General features: G+C 37.2%; 1 pseudogene; it reads right to left on the minus strand.

The window, feature by feature from the left end:
• Positions 1-10,767: 10,767 nt before the first annotated feature.
• On the minus strand, positions 10,768-11,393 carry LOC114029926 (annotated as a pseudogene).
• Between the last annotated feature and the right edge of the window lie 4,895 nt (positions 11,394-16,288).

The raw sequence follows: 16,288 nt of genomic DNA on the forward strand, positions 1-16,288 counted from the left end.
ATAAATAGCATCTATCTAAAACCTTCAGCAAGCATAATATGTAATGGGGACAAGCTAGAATCACTTCCAATAAGATCGGGGGTGAAACAAGGATGTCCATTATCACCACTGTTATTCAACGTTGTACTGGAAACACTAGCTTTAGCAATAAGAGAAGAAAAAGACATTGAAGGCATTAGAACAGGCAAAGAAGAAACAAAGCTATGAGTCTTTGCAGATGACATGATGTTATAATTGGAGAATCCCAGACAATCAAGTAAAAAACTACTTGAAATAATTAACAACTTTAGCAAAGTTGCAGGCTATAAAATAAACCCACATGAATCATCAGCATTTCTATATATTACCAACAAAGCCCAACAGCAAGAGATAGAAAGAGAAATTCCATTTAAACTTACTGTAGACATCATAAAATATTTAGGAGTCTACCACCTGAAACAAACCCGGGAACTCTATGAACACAATTACACAACACTTTTCATGCAAATAAAATCAGATCTAAGTAATTTGAAAAACATCAGTTGCTCATGGGTAGGCCGAGCTAATATAATAAAAATGACAATTCTACCTAAGCTAATTTACTTATTCAGTGCCATACCAATCAAACTACCAAAAAATCGTTTTATAGAATTAGAAAAAATAATAACAAAATTCATTTGGAAGAACAAAAGGTCCAGAATATCAAGAGAACTAATGAAAAGAAATGCAGGGGAAGGTGGCCTAGCCATTCCAGATCTTAAATTGTATTATAAAGCAGCAATCATCAAAACTGCTTGGTACTGGCTAAGAAATAGAGTGGTGGATCAGTGGAATAGGTTAAATATTCAAGACACAGTAGTCAATGACTATAGTAATCTATTATTTGATAAACCCGAAGACCCCAGCTTCTGGGATAAGAACCCACTCTTTGAAAAAAACTGCCGGGAAAACTGGAAAAGAGTATGGCAGAAACTAGGCATGGACCAAAATCTCACCCCATATACCAAAACAAAGTCAGAATGGGTTCATGATTTAGAAATAAAGGCTGATAGTATAAGCAAACTGGGAGAGCAAGGAATAGTTTACTTTTCAGATCTATGGAGAACAAAAGAATTCGTGACCAAACAGGAGATAGAGAGCATTATGAAAAGCAAAATAGATAATTTCGATTACATTAAATTGAAAAGTTTTTGCACAAACAAAGCCAATGCAACTAATAGACAGAAGGTAGAAAATTGGGAAAGAATTTTTACAACCAGTCTCTCTGATAAAGGCCTCATTTCTAAAATATATAGAGAATTAAGTCAAATTTATAAGAATACAAGCCATTCCCCAATTGATAAGTGGTCAAAGTATATGAACAGACAGTTCTCAGATGAAGAAATTAAAGCCATCTATAGTCATATGAAAAAAATGCTTGTGATATATGGATAGTAGTCACACAGATGGGGCATGCCTAACTAGGCTACAATTTCTATGACTGAAAGAAACATGCAGATCATTTAAATAACAAATTAATTTGAGCATAAAGTTCTGTATAAATATATTGTCACTAATAGTAATTATTATTTTTGGTGTACTAATGGCAGTGATGGGTAGTGGTAATAGCAGTACTGGTGATGGTGGTAGAAGTAGTGTGAATTTCTAGTAATGAATGGTTAGAATTATTCAAAGTACACCTTAAATTTGAAAAGTAGATGCTAATGGAACTACTAATGAATGACAAATTGCAATTTGTTGAATATAGTATCAAAAGAGTGAAGTAAAATGAGTATCACTATTTAAGGACATGGATGTTATCTTTATATTTCTGATTTTCAAAAATCACTTTACATATACTTCAAATCAAGGTATCCAAATGCCAAAAAAAAATCCACAAAACTGGTTAATTGTGTGGTTCTCCGTTTAGGGATAACACAACTATTTGCAAGATCAACAGACCTTGAAAGCAGTAAAAGTGCCATTAAGTCAATAAGAAAATTGTACTAACATTCAAAGGAGATAACTTTCTCTTTACATTTCTGTTTCAACCTTAGAAATAGGGAGAACAGTAAGCTGAAGAATATTTAATGCTTGGATCCTGGTGGATCCAAGATAGAATTTCTTACTACAACCCAGATTGATAAAGCCCTCCACTCATTCTCAGGCTATCTGTGAATTGTTGGTGTTGAAAGTGCTGACCTTCAAATATGACAATGATACTTGCTCTCCAGCAGTAAAATAGGTGCTTGGAATACTTTTATCCCTCTGACTATGGTAGTATATTTAACCATCCATACTTTTTTTTTCTTTTTTTGCCTGATTCCTTTCTCCAAAGGTCTAGTGCAGATTAATTGTGCAATCTACTTTCCCTACATCAAAGAATCACATGACTCCCACACCTGGAGCAAATGAACAAATCTGCCCAGGCATTTCTGGATCCATCTTCATGATCAGGTACGACTACCATTTACTACCCCACGTGGCATCCTGCATGGATCAGAAAAGAAAAGAAGTAAATGGGCATTTATTAAGTGCCTTTTACATGGCATGCTTTTAATTTAAATCACCCAAGGTACAGTCGACAGAAGAAAACCTATGGTTCAGCAAATGGAAGTGATCACACACAAAAACAAAAATAAATAAACAAACAAAAAACCCTCCAATTCTTTGACTGAGGATCAGAAAGAAGTATTTCTTATTTCCAGCATTGTTTCAAGTAGCATTCAGCAGCAAATAAGTGAAACAAATCTTTAGCACAAAAAGACACAGCCTGTGATCATGCTGATTATTCAGGCCTAATTATCCCAAAAGACTTATTACAATAAAAACCTGTCTTCTAACATGCACAGGATAAAGCATACTATCACCTTTTAAGGTGGTGTAAGGGTATGAACCATAAATCCTTACTAACTAGCTTAGAGACAGAATCTGATTAGAGAAACAAGCTCTAGAATAAGAAGTCATATTTAAGACAGGGACTGGATTTCTGCCAGTTAGGTTTATTATCTATGTGCTAGGAACAGGTGTGGGTCTATTGTTGCCAGATGGATGCCCTGACAGATAATCTCTTTTCTCATCAAGTAAGGTCTAAATTTTCTGTTTGCATAGGTTCTACAATCATATTATTATCAGACTTACTTAATAAGCGGTGACCACCTACATTTTACTCCATCCTTAGATATCCTCTTTCTTCTTTAAAAAATAGAGACTTGAGTGGCTAACAACTTTTTTCACATGTTCTTCAATGTTCTAGAACACAAAGCTAGTCATTTTCATATTTCACATTTCTGATTCTAAGAAAGATATTTTTCACTAGTAATAACAGGTTCTATCATAACACTTCCAGCACTTAGTAAACATTCATTCTAATTTCATTTCATTTCAACGGTTATTAAATAGATACTATACAATACAATAATAAGAATAAGAATAATACATATCTAAACCATTACAAAGTGCTTCCCTCCTTCACAATAGCCCTGGGAGATAGTGCAGGATTATAAACTTCATTTTACAAATGTATAGCACCTGGGGTACTCAGTCATATATCTGAGTAGTCCAAAAAAAGGCACCATAGGTTCATAGGTTCAAGGTATTATATAGGTCCACTTTCAATCAAAGATACAGCTTACAAACCTCCATCAAAACAAATAAAATGCATAGCAAAAAATGATGAAAAATAGACTCCTCCTCTACACACGGAGTAAACTTCCAAAGGTGATCATGTCAGCAGTGGAGAGGGGACACAACAGAGAGCATATAAAATAAAGAGCTGTGAATTGGAAAAAAGAAACAGGGAGGGAGCGCATACATCAGGAAACATATTTGTAAAAGTATACATAAAGAACCTATATGGGTATGGTACCCACATGCCAACTGTAAACATAAAGAATATGTGGATTTAGGAAATGCTCAGTCAGGTCAACCATACTTCCAACATCCCCACCCCCAACATACCATAGGGTGTCCAAGGAGAACAAGCACCTCTGGTGTGAGGGATATGCTGAACCCTTTTTCAGGGCTACTCATCTATCTTTGGCTTTTACCTGCCAGTCAACTCTTAAATGTGATTCTAACAAGCTATAGCATGCACAGCAAACACACTCTGGTAAAATCATCTCAGCAGACTAGCTAAAATAAGGTTGAGGATAACTGACAGGCCTCAAACCATTTGGTGAGTTAAGGAGATTTCTACTCCAAGCATGTGAAGACTTCCCTGGCAGAATAAATGTATGAGAACTATTTGTTCCAATGGCCATGAATGTGGGCTGTTGCAGGCAGGCACTGTGGAGTGCTTAGAGCCTGGTCAGACATCAAAGATGCCAAAGTCATCCACTGATGAATACTGAGCCATCACTGACCGTCTTAACTTTTGTCTTACCACTGGACTTCAATGACTCTAGAAGAGAGAAAGAGGCTGATGACTTTGTATAACTGTGACTCACTTAAATCCAATCCATGCCCAAGTCAAGACATCATCTCTTGATGTTACTGGGCTTCTTCAAAAGAGAAGCGATAGATTCAAAGTGCTGATTGAAACATTTCTTTCTTTCTCTTTTTGGAACATGGATAATACCAAACTATGTTTTACTTCATTTCATATGTAGAATGACTATAATATTTCTTGCTTTCTCAGTGGATGGAAGATATGGAAGATGGAGGGAGAAAATTTGGAACCACTATTAAAATAAAATTTATTTTTTTAAAATGATGTAGCCATTTATTTTCTTATATTGCAAAACAGCATCATTATGCTACTCAAATCAATAGCAAAGTTTTCATCTTATGTTATTATTGTTACTATTAACAGGTCAAATGTAATGTTCTGTGAAATTCTACGTTTTAAAACAGCTGAAAATTCCTTCATGCTGACACATAATAAACACCAGCAACACCCTGGGCTCTTCATTATTCAAAATTAAATTATACCTCCTTAAATTTATGGTTAAAATTAGATGTTTTTAAACTGTTTTGCAATCCTTAAAACCCCATGTAAATGCTAGCAATTATTATTACAACTACAACTAATACTAATAATAATATTTGCAGTAATAGTTGTGGTGGCAAAATCAGTAGATATGAGTGCCAAGATGAAGCACAATGGTAGCGTGCTAAGCAGTGGGAATACAAAAAAGAGGCAAAAGACAGTCCCTTCCCTCAAGTAACTCATAATTTGGAGGAGACTACATGTAAACAAATATATTCAAGGAAGATATACACACATATATGCACACATATGTATGCATGCCCATGCATATATACATTCTATATATGATAAATAGGAAATAACAGAGGAAAGGCACTAAAATTAGAAGGGTTTGGGAAAAGCTTCATGTAAAATATGGAATTTTAGCTGTGACTTTAAAAAAAATCCAGGAAAGTAAGTAGGCAGAGTTGAGGAGGTAGAGCATTCTAGGCATGGGAGATAGCCAGAGAAATAAAACCAGTCAAAATGCCTTCTCTCCCTTCCATCTTCTCTTCCCTACCTCTTTTCTTTTCTTCCTTACTTTCTTCCATTCCTTCCTTGCCTCATTACTCTTTTTTTGCCTCTTTCCTCCCTTCCATTCTTGCCTCATTCCTTCCTCCTTTCTCTTCTTCCTTTTTTCCCTCCTTCCTTCCTCCATTTTTCCCTTTCTCCCTCACTTCATCCCTTCCTTCCTACTTCTTTCCCACCTTTCTTCCTTGCAATGGTCCAGAGGCCTCTGCAAATACTAGAATCCCAGACATTAAAGGACCTTCCAGTAATTAGTTCTGTTCTGTTCTAACTTGGAAGTCAAGATCAATCAACTGATGTGCATTTACTTATGCCTAGTGTGTTCTAGGCACTGTTATTATGAAAGTAAAAATTAAAGAGTCAATACGATTCACCAGATTTCAGAAGATGATGTTCGTAAGAGTAATTCAAGATTTCTAGAAGTCCACACAATAATATCTTTGAGTATTATAACATCAGAAAAATTACAGCTGCTGACAACTCTACATCTTTAAGAAACAAAAGTCAGGAGAGCTGCCACAATTCAATTTAAATCACCAAGCATTTAATAAACTCCCACTTGTGCAAAGCACAAGGTATGGGGAATGGGTGGGAGAGTTAGGGTTGGAGGAAGGGTGGTTACAAAGACAAAATAAAACAACCCCTTCCCTGAAGAAGTTTATATTCTTTTGAGAAGCTGAAACAAGTACACAGATACATAAACTTATAAAATAATGTTTATAGGGGGAACATAAAGACAAGAGGAATAAGGAAAATACCTACTATCAAAAGTAGGACCTGAATTGAGTCTTGAAAAATAAACATGAGGATTGATTCCAAGGAGTAGAAGTAAGGGGGGAATTAGCCTTAACACAAATATGGAAAGGAATGGAAAGTCATAGACAGGTACATACACATAAGCTCGTGCATAAACACACACACACACACACACATACATACACACACACACACAAACACACACACACACATACACACACACAAAATCCACTACCCTGAAAAATGAATCAAGTATGGCAAACTGCCATTTCATAGAGTCCAGAACTCCTTTTTGGATTTTTTTTTTATCACAGCTCATTCTCTAATCTTGAGTCTCAGCTGTCAGACTCATTGGCCCAGGGAGAGATTCAGGTACATGTAATTAACTCAACTCTTCCCAACCAGAAAATCATGGATTTTTTTAAGCAAATGAAGAATATAATATTATAATAAGCTAAATACTAATCAACAAATGACCAATAAACAAAATCAATATAAATTATAGTCAATAAATAACTTTGAGAAAGGAGAGAGTTATACTTAATAAAAGCTTCCAAGCAAAGGGACTTTCAGGTTAATTTCTAGCCCAAAATAAGGATAGAAATCTATAATCAGATGTAAGATATAGAGGAAAATGAATCTTAGGGGTTTTCTATTATAGCTTGCATCGTTTTGCAGCTGCAGAAACTGAGGCCAGGGGAAGTGAACTCATTTGTGTGGTATTGTCACTCAATTGGTAATAATTAGAGTATTTGAAACCCAAGTCCAACCTCTCCCCCACTCCAGTGTTCTTTCCACTGTACCACATTTACAGAAGTGGAAACTAAGGCTCAGATAGATTAACAATATGCCAAAGGACAAACAAGCTAATAAGTGCCTAATCTTGCCTTTTAAAGCTAAAGATGGGGAAAATCATCTGAATTTTCTAAAGGACAGTTAAAGAATCAGTCAATACAGTCTAACAAGTTTCAGATATTGAATAAATCCATGTAATGCTTGGCAAATATACATATCAGTGAAGAACTCAATCTTCTTCACATTGAATCTGCATATTATTTTAATTAATACTTATATATTCTTTCAGTGTACTGATCTCAGTGAGGGGTCAATGGAAGTAGCAATTTAAAGATGTGCTTTGCAAAGAGGAATAGAGATATAAGCCACAACAAGTATGACCCTTGTGATTAAGATTGTACTTGAAAGGAAAATAGTCTATGAGACAATTACTTGTTTTGTAAAATGAAGGAAGGTAATAATGCATTATTTCTTCTGATTATCCTTTTTTACTTAATTAGATATTGCCATTGGTTATAGTTCTCATAGACCTTGGACACTTTACATTATGAGGAATTGTACACTCTAAAGATCCACTTAAAATCTTTAATAAATAAAGCCTCCTTATGCCTAGAAAGATGCCTATATCCCCAATCTAATTTTAGTCAGGCACACTCATCTAAATTGCCCCTAGTTTCAAAGAAAACTAGCATGACAGCTTAAAGAGGTTCCAGGTAATATTCCTTGATACATTTAGACTATTCAGGGAAAGAATGTTTAAAATAAAAGTATCTCCAATTCATGATAGGAAATGAATATAAAATGAGTTCTTTTCTGGACTTTACAAAAAGGAAGAAAAAAATGCTGTCCTGAAAAAAATGCATCAATTATGGCAAACTTCCATTTCATAGATCCAGAACTCCTTTGGGGTTTTATTTGGGTCACAGCACATTCTCGAATCTTGAGTCTCAGCTGTTAGACACATCAGCCCAGGAAGAAGTGCAGGTGCATGCAGACTCACCTCTTCCTTACCACAAAATCCCAGAATCTTTTAAGCAAATGAAGAATACAATATTATGATAAGCTAAATACTGGTCAACAAATGGCCAATAAATAAAGACAATATAAATTATAATAAATCTGACTGCTAAGACAACTGACTGTTAAGGAAAGTGTTAATAAATATCCAAAGTCAGGTTCTGACTTTACTGTTAATCAAAATTAGGATAATTGCCTAAAATAGGTATGAGTTTGGAAGAAAGCTGCTATTTAGGTCCCTGACCAAATAGCTTTGAAAAGTCTCCTCTCCCCTGACCTTAAAAAAAGGTATAAATTATAGCAAGAGTTCCATTTAGTTTGGCTGACTATAACATAAAGATTTTGCTTTTAAAGCTGCACTTTGCTGACAGATTAAAATAAAAAAAAGATTGTTTGGGGAAGGATACCTGTGTTCCTGAGCTGATACTTGTAGGACTAAAATGTGTCATTTTCAGCAGGTAGTGTTTAAATTTCCACAGAGAGCAGAGAAATGAAATAAAGGCTCATCAGGAAACTGTTTGTGAAAACCAGTGCTTTGGCAACACACTGTGGGGCTGATTTGAGAATCATAGAATTGGAAGATATATCCGAGCATGTGATTATGATTGATTTGTATGTTTACAGGATGACAGCATTTTTATTTATCATTTTGGATGAAGTTTCAAAGGAATGCATTTTGGATTTATTAGTTATTACCACATTTGAAAAGGCAGCCACATAAGAAAATAGCCAGTTGTTGAAGAAAAGAACTATGTAACTCTTAAAAAATAAACTCCAGTTAAGGTCATAGAAAGCTATGTGGAAACTGCTATTCGAAATAAAATGAATTGAATTGAAACAATGTGGTTGAAATGAAAAAAGATTTCATAATATTCAATTCCATTTTGTCCCTTGCTTCCTCAATCGCTAGTGTTCTTTTGGACTTCTGGGAAATTTCTAGGGATCTATTTAAGGGATGATTCCTTGGTACCTTCAAATTTTTATTGGCTCCAGCACAGATTTCCTCTGTGTTTACTTGATCTCCAATACTCTTCACATTTTCATTTTTTCAGTGTTATTTCCTTTCTTTCATTCATTATATAAAGGACTATCCTATTAGAGTTCAAATATGGGGACTCAATTCTCCTTGAATGAATATTTTCTAATATGCAAATCTCTACAAATCTTTGACATTTTATTTCTTTATTGTCTTTCTTACACTTTTATGTTTATATGCTTTCCAGATAATTGCAGTTTTATCATTAAATAAAAATGACTATTCCAAGTCTTTACCTCTTTTTTTTTGTTAAGACACAATGACAATATGCATTAAACTCCCCCCTCCCTGCCCCCAGAATAACTTTACACTGCAATAAATAGTGCATTTGTAGCAGTAGGCAACAAGGAGGGGAAGGGAAAAGTCTCTTCCCCTTCCCCCCATCATTTGGCCCTCCAAGGCCCTTCTTTCCCCCAAATGCTATCTGACAGGTAGACGTGACAAAGGGAAGGCATATGCGTGTTCTGGCAGCCTCTGGCACAAAGGGTGTTGGGGCATTCCCTGAATGCTCCTCTCCCCTTTCCCAAAGGCAGACTTTGAGGCTTCAAAGAGGCAGGCCTGGCCCCTGCTGAGACAAGATGCTAAGGAGGGGATGCAGTGCAAACATGAAGCCAGGAGGGGTCCTCTGGGTGCCCCTGTAAAGGCACCATCAGCAAGCAATCTGGCCTCCCACCAGCCACCCACATGTCGTTGGCCACAGCTAGATTGCTATAGGTAGCAAGACGAGGGAGATGCAGCAAGCCCAGTGATGTGAGGTTGGAGCTGCCTACGACCCTCCTTCCTGCCTCTTCTGAATCCCTCTTAGTCAAGGTCATCAAAGAAGTGATGAGGTTGCCCTTGGACAGCAATGGAGGACATTACTCCCACAGGCATCCCTAACACTAAGGCGCTGGGCTCGCCCTGCACTTCAAGGCTCCTCCCCCAGGCACTTGTTCCACCCTCTCAGAGAAAACACCACAAATGGGGAAGTTGGAATTTCCAGAGCTGTCCCTTCACAGAGGGAACAAATATTCCCATCCAAGGTGCTCTTGGCCTTTCCAAATCCATCTGACTGATCTTATCTTTCCCTGCCCAGATGAGCGAGGTCATAGGAGGGGCAGGCCCACCTCCAAACCTGGAAGAGCCTGTCTACTTCTTCTGCCTCTGCAGCCAGGAAGTTGGCTCCTGGGCCAGCCCCAGCACCCACCCCACAGACCCCAGATACTCACTAGCCATGCAGAATGCATTTCATAAATATTCACTCATTGCTACAGAGCAACATTCACTTATGAGACAGTATCTTGATCAAGCAGACGTGTCCCAAGGAAAGGAACCAGATGGATGAAGGGGCAATAGTGACAGACACACAAAGAGGTTCAAAGTAGGGTCAGGTTGGGCAGCTGAAGAGGTGAACTTGACACAAGTCAGCAAGTAACTTATTAGCTTGGTCCTCCTCCCCTTTCTCCCCACCCTTACGGATGCACTTTATGGAAGTTGGCCCCAGTGGAGGGACAGTGAAAAAAATTGGGGGGCACAGTGCTTGGTGACGGAAAAAAAAAAGAAGTCAGGGCAAGAAAAGGCCATTCTAGTTCGCAGGTGGCAACCCGGGCGATGACTGGAGGCACCAAAGAACCCAAGTGAGGGGCCTCCTGGGCAATGGAACCTGGAGAATGCTGCTGACCAGCTCCGAGGCCTGACCACCTAATCCCCATTGTGGCTTTCCCCTCCGTTAAGTCTGCAGTAGGACCTATGGCTCAGACAATGAGCAATAAAGGGTGTACCCCAATTCATCTATTTCTCCAGGAGTAAGCTTTGAAAATAGGTTCACCTTGGGGTTTAGCGCACTAGGCAGGACTCCAGCCTCCAAGTAGCCAATCAGGGCCCTGAGCGCCTGCAGAAAGCGGTCAGCAAGCATGTCCTGAGACCAGTCAGTCTCCTCCTGAGCCAAGTGGAGAATGACAATTGTGAGCTGACTGGCAGTGAGGTGGCCCAAGGCCGGGCTGGACTTGCATATAGTCTTGAGGATCTTGAGGCAGAGCGCTCGGCAGCCTCCATCGCCCTGGTCCAACGCCCACAGGCGGGCAGTCTCTGCAGGCCGCAGGCTCAGCCTCCACAGGTTATCATACTGGGCCAGCTGGTGGGGCCTGGCCACAAGGACTGTGTCCCCGAGAGTCACCGATGGCAGAAAGGCAATGACAAGGCGCTGGTTTTGTGCCAGTTTTGCTCATACTGCACTTCCAGCGTCAAGGCCTCAGGGGGTGGAGCTAGGCGGATCATGCAGTCTAGGAGGGACCCAATGGCTGGCCAGTTAATGGAGCCAGCCACAACCTTCTCAAATAATTGCAGTTTTATCATTAGATAAAAAAATGACTATTCCAAATCTTTACCTCTTCAAAGAGCATCTGTGAGCCCTCTATTTTTGTCAACAATTTAGTATGTTGTCTTCATTGTATTTAATGATACTTTCAAGATGAAGTGGATTGTGTTATTCCAGGACTATGTTGTCATAGTTCTTTGGACAAGGATCTCATTTTCAAGGCACTAAAAGCTAAGTTAAAACTTATAGCTATAAGTCAGGCCGTAAATATCAAGTTGCTACTATCTGTCAGTCATTGTATTAAGTGTTAGGAATACAAACACAAAAAAGAAATGCTAAAATCTAATGGACAAAAAACAATACATAAAAGGAAGCTGACAATGGGGGGTGGGGTTGGAAGGAAAGGTCAGTGGTGGGGCATGATAAAAAAGGTCAAAGAAGTATAGCTGGTGGGAAAGGAAAAGATAGATGTTCTGGTTGACCTACCTAAATGGAGGTTTGAGGAGGAACTCTCTTTTCCCCTCTCCATTCGGAGGGGTCCAAAGCAGAAGTTATTGAGATATAACTGCCAAGGTTGATGTGATCTTGCAGGATGATGATGTTCCCAAGGGCTTGATGAAGAAATGCAATGAGCCTAGTAGAAAATGAAAATTTTATAAAAGCCATTTAATTCCTAATATACTCTGCCCCCCCTTTCTGTCATTACCTTTTTCAACAAAGGAGCATAAAGGCCTTACACAGGATCAAGTGGCTTCATCATCATCATCTTCATCATCATCATCATCATCATTATCATTATTTTGTTTATGTGTGTCATCAAATGATGTATAGTCATCACTGAATAGTCATTTTTTCTAGTAACGAGCCTTTCTGTACCAATAAAAACATAAGTACTTAGTACTAAGAAAGTAGATAAGTTACAGGAACCACACTCAAAGCCTTCTGTATATGATAAAACTTTATATAATTTGTGATTCCTTCACCTAGTCTTTGACAATCCAAGATTACCACCACACTCAGATGAGTTACCAGAGTAGGACTTTATGAAGGCCTGAACATTATGTTTCAATTATTGTAAACTAAAATGATTTAGATAACTTTAGATATTGTGCCATACCCATATTTGACTTAGAGCCCACTGAAACCTCATTATCTTATCTACATAAGCTATTATTTAGCAATATGTTTTCATCCTAGATTGCGTTATTGATTTTTAAAACCAAATATTGATTTACCCCAAATTTATTACTTTAATAATTATTTGTGTCCACTATGTACAAGGTACTACACTTGGGTATAATCAGAGGTGGGTAGTTAGAAAGAACACAACCTTTTTGTGACTTTTTTTTAATCTGCACTCAATGGTCATTAAGCATATATTAAGCACCTACTATGTTCCACACATCAGGTGGAAGGTTTGTTTTGACTCACTCTCCCAAAGCTAGGCTGGCTATAACTTATTCTCAGGATATTAAAGTACCTTGACAGTTTGGGAGTATCAATTTTCTATTGCCATCACCCCAAATAATTCTCTAACAGTTGTGTTCTACCTATGGTTGGGGAGACAGTGAGGATAACAGTCCAGTTTCATTTAAGCACTTAGCATTGGGTAGCCTTTACAAAAAATATTTATTTAAATCATATTAGAAACAAATGTAGAAATATTTCCACCAACAAACACTTTGGGGGCAAATTCTCTCTTGCGATATCTCCATCTCTAAGAGAGTAGGCTTACAAATTAGCTCACTTCTTACAGAGCATTACTGCCACCAAGTTCAAGTTCAAAGGCATTATAACTGTCAGGTGAGGCTTCATCTCAGCTTTGACTGGCCCAGGTCCAAAAGGTTACTCCTAAAGGTCACTTCTTGCTCCCTGAAGTATTGATGTTACACTGGCTAAGAATCTGTAAAACACTGGGATATTAAGACACACTACAGACTTTTCAAAACTCAGTCACAAAGGCTCCACCCTCTTCACCTGAATTAGAAAAAGAATAAATGCAGATTCCAAAGACAAAGGCCCATTTCTAGGGGCTACTTTACTTCACAAGGGAAAAGGTCCCAAGCACTTTATTCTCAAAAAATTGTCTCTCACCAGGTATCATGAGCAGAGTCACAAAATGATGTCAAGAGAGAAGTGGTAGATGCTAGAAAGGTTTTCTAAATGTCTCCATAAGCAAATATCATCTCTATTATATATTCAGTGAAACAGAAACAATTACATAATGTGTATGCATTCTTCACAGTCTCTCTCTAAGACACTTCCTCTACAAGTCATTGTAACAGAAGCAGATTCCTAGCACCTCTGAGTAGAAAGATACCATCTGAGGCAATCTGCGCATGATCCTGACCTCTATTATAGTCTAAAACAACCCTTTTTATCCTTCTTATAGCATGATAATATTCCATTATGTACATGCATGATAATTTAAGTCATTCCTCCATAGATGGGTACCCCATAGAATAAAAAAAATATAGTTTTACATTTAATGCAATTTTCATCCAGAAAACCATGAGGGAAGAACAATCTAATTGAGCTGACAAGATCATCGAGATGAAATGGCATGACTAGTACATTTTTATTAGTTTAGGATAATTTTAGTGACATCTTCACTTTAAAACTTGTATTCTTTCACTATAAGCTTTTCTTTGTTTGTAGTTTTCTCTGTAGTAGGAAATTCCAAAGACATTAGGTAAAAATAAGGGGAGAGAAAGACAAATGGATAAGTAGAAGTTAAAAGATATAGCAGTGTATCATTATTGTTTATTGTGTCAAAATACAGATACCAGTAAGTTAGACACATACTTTGACATCAAAATGCCCTTTTTGTCACCTATTGCATTACAGTTGAATAACACTTGAAATTAACTGATTAAAATATCACAATGCTGGAGGCTGATTAATGAAAATTTAGATTCTAACCATCCTGAGCAATTAGCACACAACTGAGAGCTCAGTAATTTAGAAAATTGCACTAGATGATCTGCATATGTACTAATGTATAAAGGGAAAACATATTGCCTTGTTCTTCTTTGAACAGTCACTGAAGAAAATAGGTTCGGTATTGTTGACTAAGCTACTTTTCAATGACAGTTTCAGCACACACACCCTTTTACATAGCACAGATTCTTAACTTTTTTTGTTTTCATAATGGACCACCCTTCTCAAAATAATATTTTGAATGCAATAAGTAAAATTCACTGTATTGCAAATCAAACTAATTACATTAAATCATGGTAATCATTTTTTTTTAATTCACATACTATAGATTAAAAAAAACTACTCTAAAACATCCCTGAATACTGGTCATCCCTTAAATAGTTTTTAAAATTAAATTGTATTTGTTTTTCAGTTCCTTATTCTCTCCTTTCCATCATCTTGGCTGTTAGGTAGCTCACTGGATAGATCACTGGGTCTAGAGTCAAGAAGAACTGAGTTAAAATCCAACCTCAGACATATGAGTTGTATGATGCTGGGCAAGTATCTTCTCCTCTGTCTGCCCACAGTTTCCTCAACTTTAAAATGGAGATAATAATAGCACCTACTTCACAAGGATAGTATATGCTTCAAATGAGGTCACATTTTAAAAAGTGCTTAGCACAGTGCCTGGCTGTTCATAGGTACTTCATAAATATTCATTCCATTCCTTTCCCCTATCTGTATTGGTTTATTTTATATCCTCTCATATACACAGAACTTGAGACAATTTACCATACTCTTTGTCCTCTTTTGGACACTCAAGCCAATCAATGTCCTTCTTAAAATGTGAAAGAGTTGATCACATCCTTCAGATATGGCCTCACTAGATAAGACTACTGAGAGGCTAGCATCTCCTTATAGGGATCCAGTGGGATATAATGTGTAGAGCACTGGGCTTGAACTGAGGAAGAAGGTCATGTCAGAGATAGAATTTGAACCAGAAAAAAGGAAAAGAAAATACACACATGTATGTATGTGTATGTGTGTGTGTGTGTGTGTGTACATTTATAGATATTACAAATAGCTAGGCAGAAATTCCACTAACAAAGAATCCACAGGGTTTAATAGACTACTGACTCAAAATTGGGTAATATGTCATTGAGTAAATGGGATGATATAGCATTCTTCCTACCTCCTGTAATAAATTTTTTGCAATTTATTTCATTGAGAGGTATAGTGTAGGACACCAGGGAGCTCAAAGCATCATTCTTTTCTGTCCTATACTAGTCCATTTGGAGGATAATATTTTGTTCTTGGTGCCACATTTTAGGAAGATCTGATGAACCAGAGTGTGTCCAGTGGAGAGAAACCTCTATGTTGAAATTACTCAAAATCATGACATATTAATCACTTTAAAAATGAGCATGTTTAAGATGAAGAAGGGGAGTCCTTCACAGGAACTGGAACAGTATTTATCTTCAAGTTTTGAAAAGCTTTCTTATGTAAGAAGTCTGATTCTACTGGGCCTCAGAGGGCAGGCAGGAGCAATAGGCAAAAATTTAGACAAAAATAATTAGATTTAATATAAGGAAGGACTTCCAAGAACTTGAAGTTTCTGAAAGTGGAAAGAATTGTCTTAGGAGATAATGGGGGTTGTTTTAGAGGAAATTGTTAAACAAAGGCTACATACATGGATACAGGGCATTTGCTTGATCATGTATGTGATGAATGAGTTGTTCTCTAAGTTGCTTTTTCTACTTCCAAGACTGAATTCTATAAATAAATAGCATTCAACTAAAAATAGGGCCTATGATACATTTTTATTTAATTTCCAGACTAGGTTATCTTTAGAAGGTGAACAGATTAACAAGGGTAACTGCTACTCTGGACTAAATTGTAACTAACAAGAAGGAGTGATTTGGTGACCTGAACCTAATTGGAACCTTTGTAGGATTTGATGATGTTATCTTAGAGCTTATGATATTACATCCTTATCCTCAAAAACTTTTTTAAG

This window comes from Vombatus ursinus, unplaced genomic scaffold (genome assembly GCF_900497805.2).
Source record: "Vombatus ursinus unplaced genomic scaffold, bare-nosed wombat genome assembly UNPS02014942.1, whole genome shotgun sequence".
In the NCBI taxonomy this organism is placed as follows: Eukaryota; Metazoa; Chordata; class Mammalia; order Diprotodontia; family Vombatidae; genus Vombatus; species Vombatus ursinus.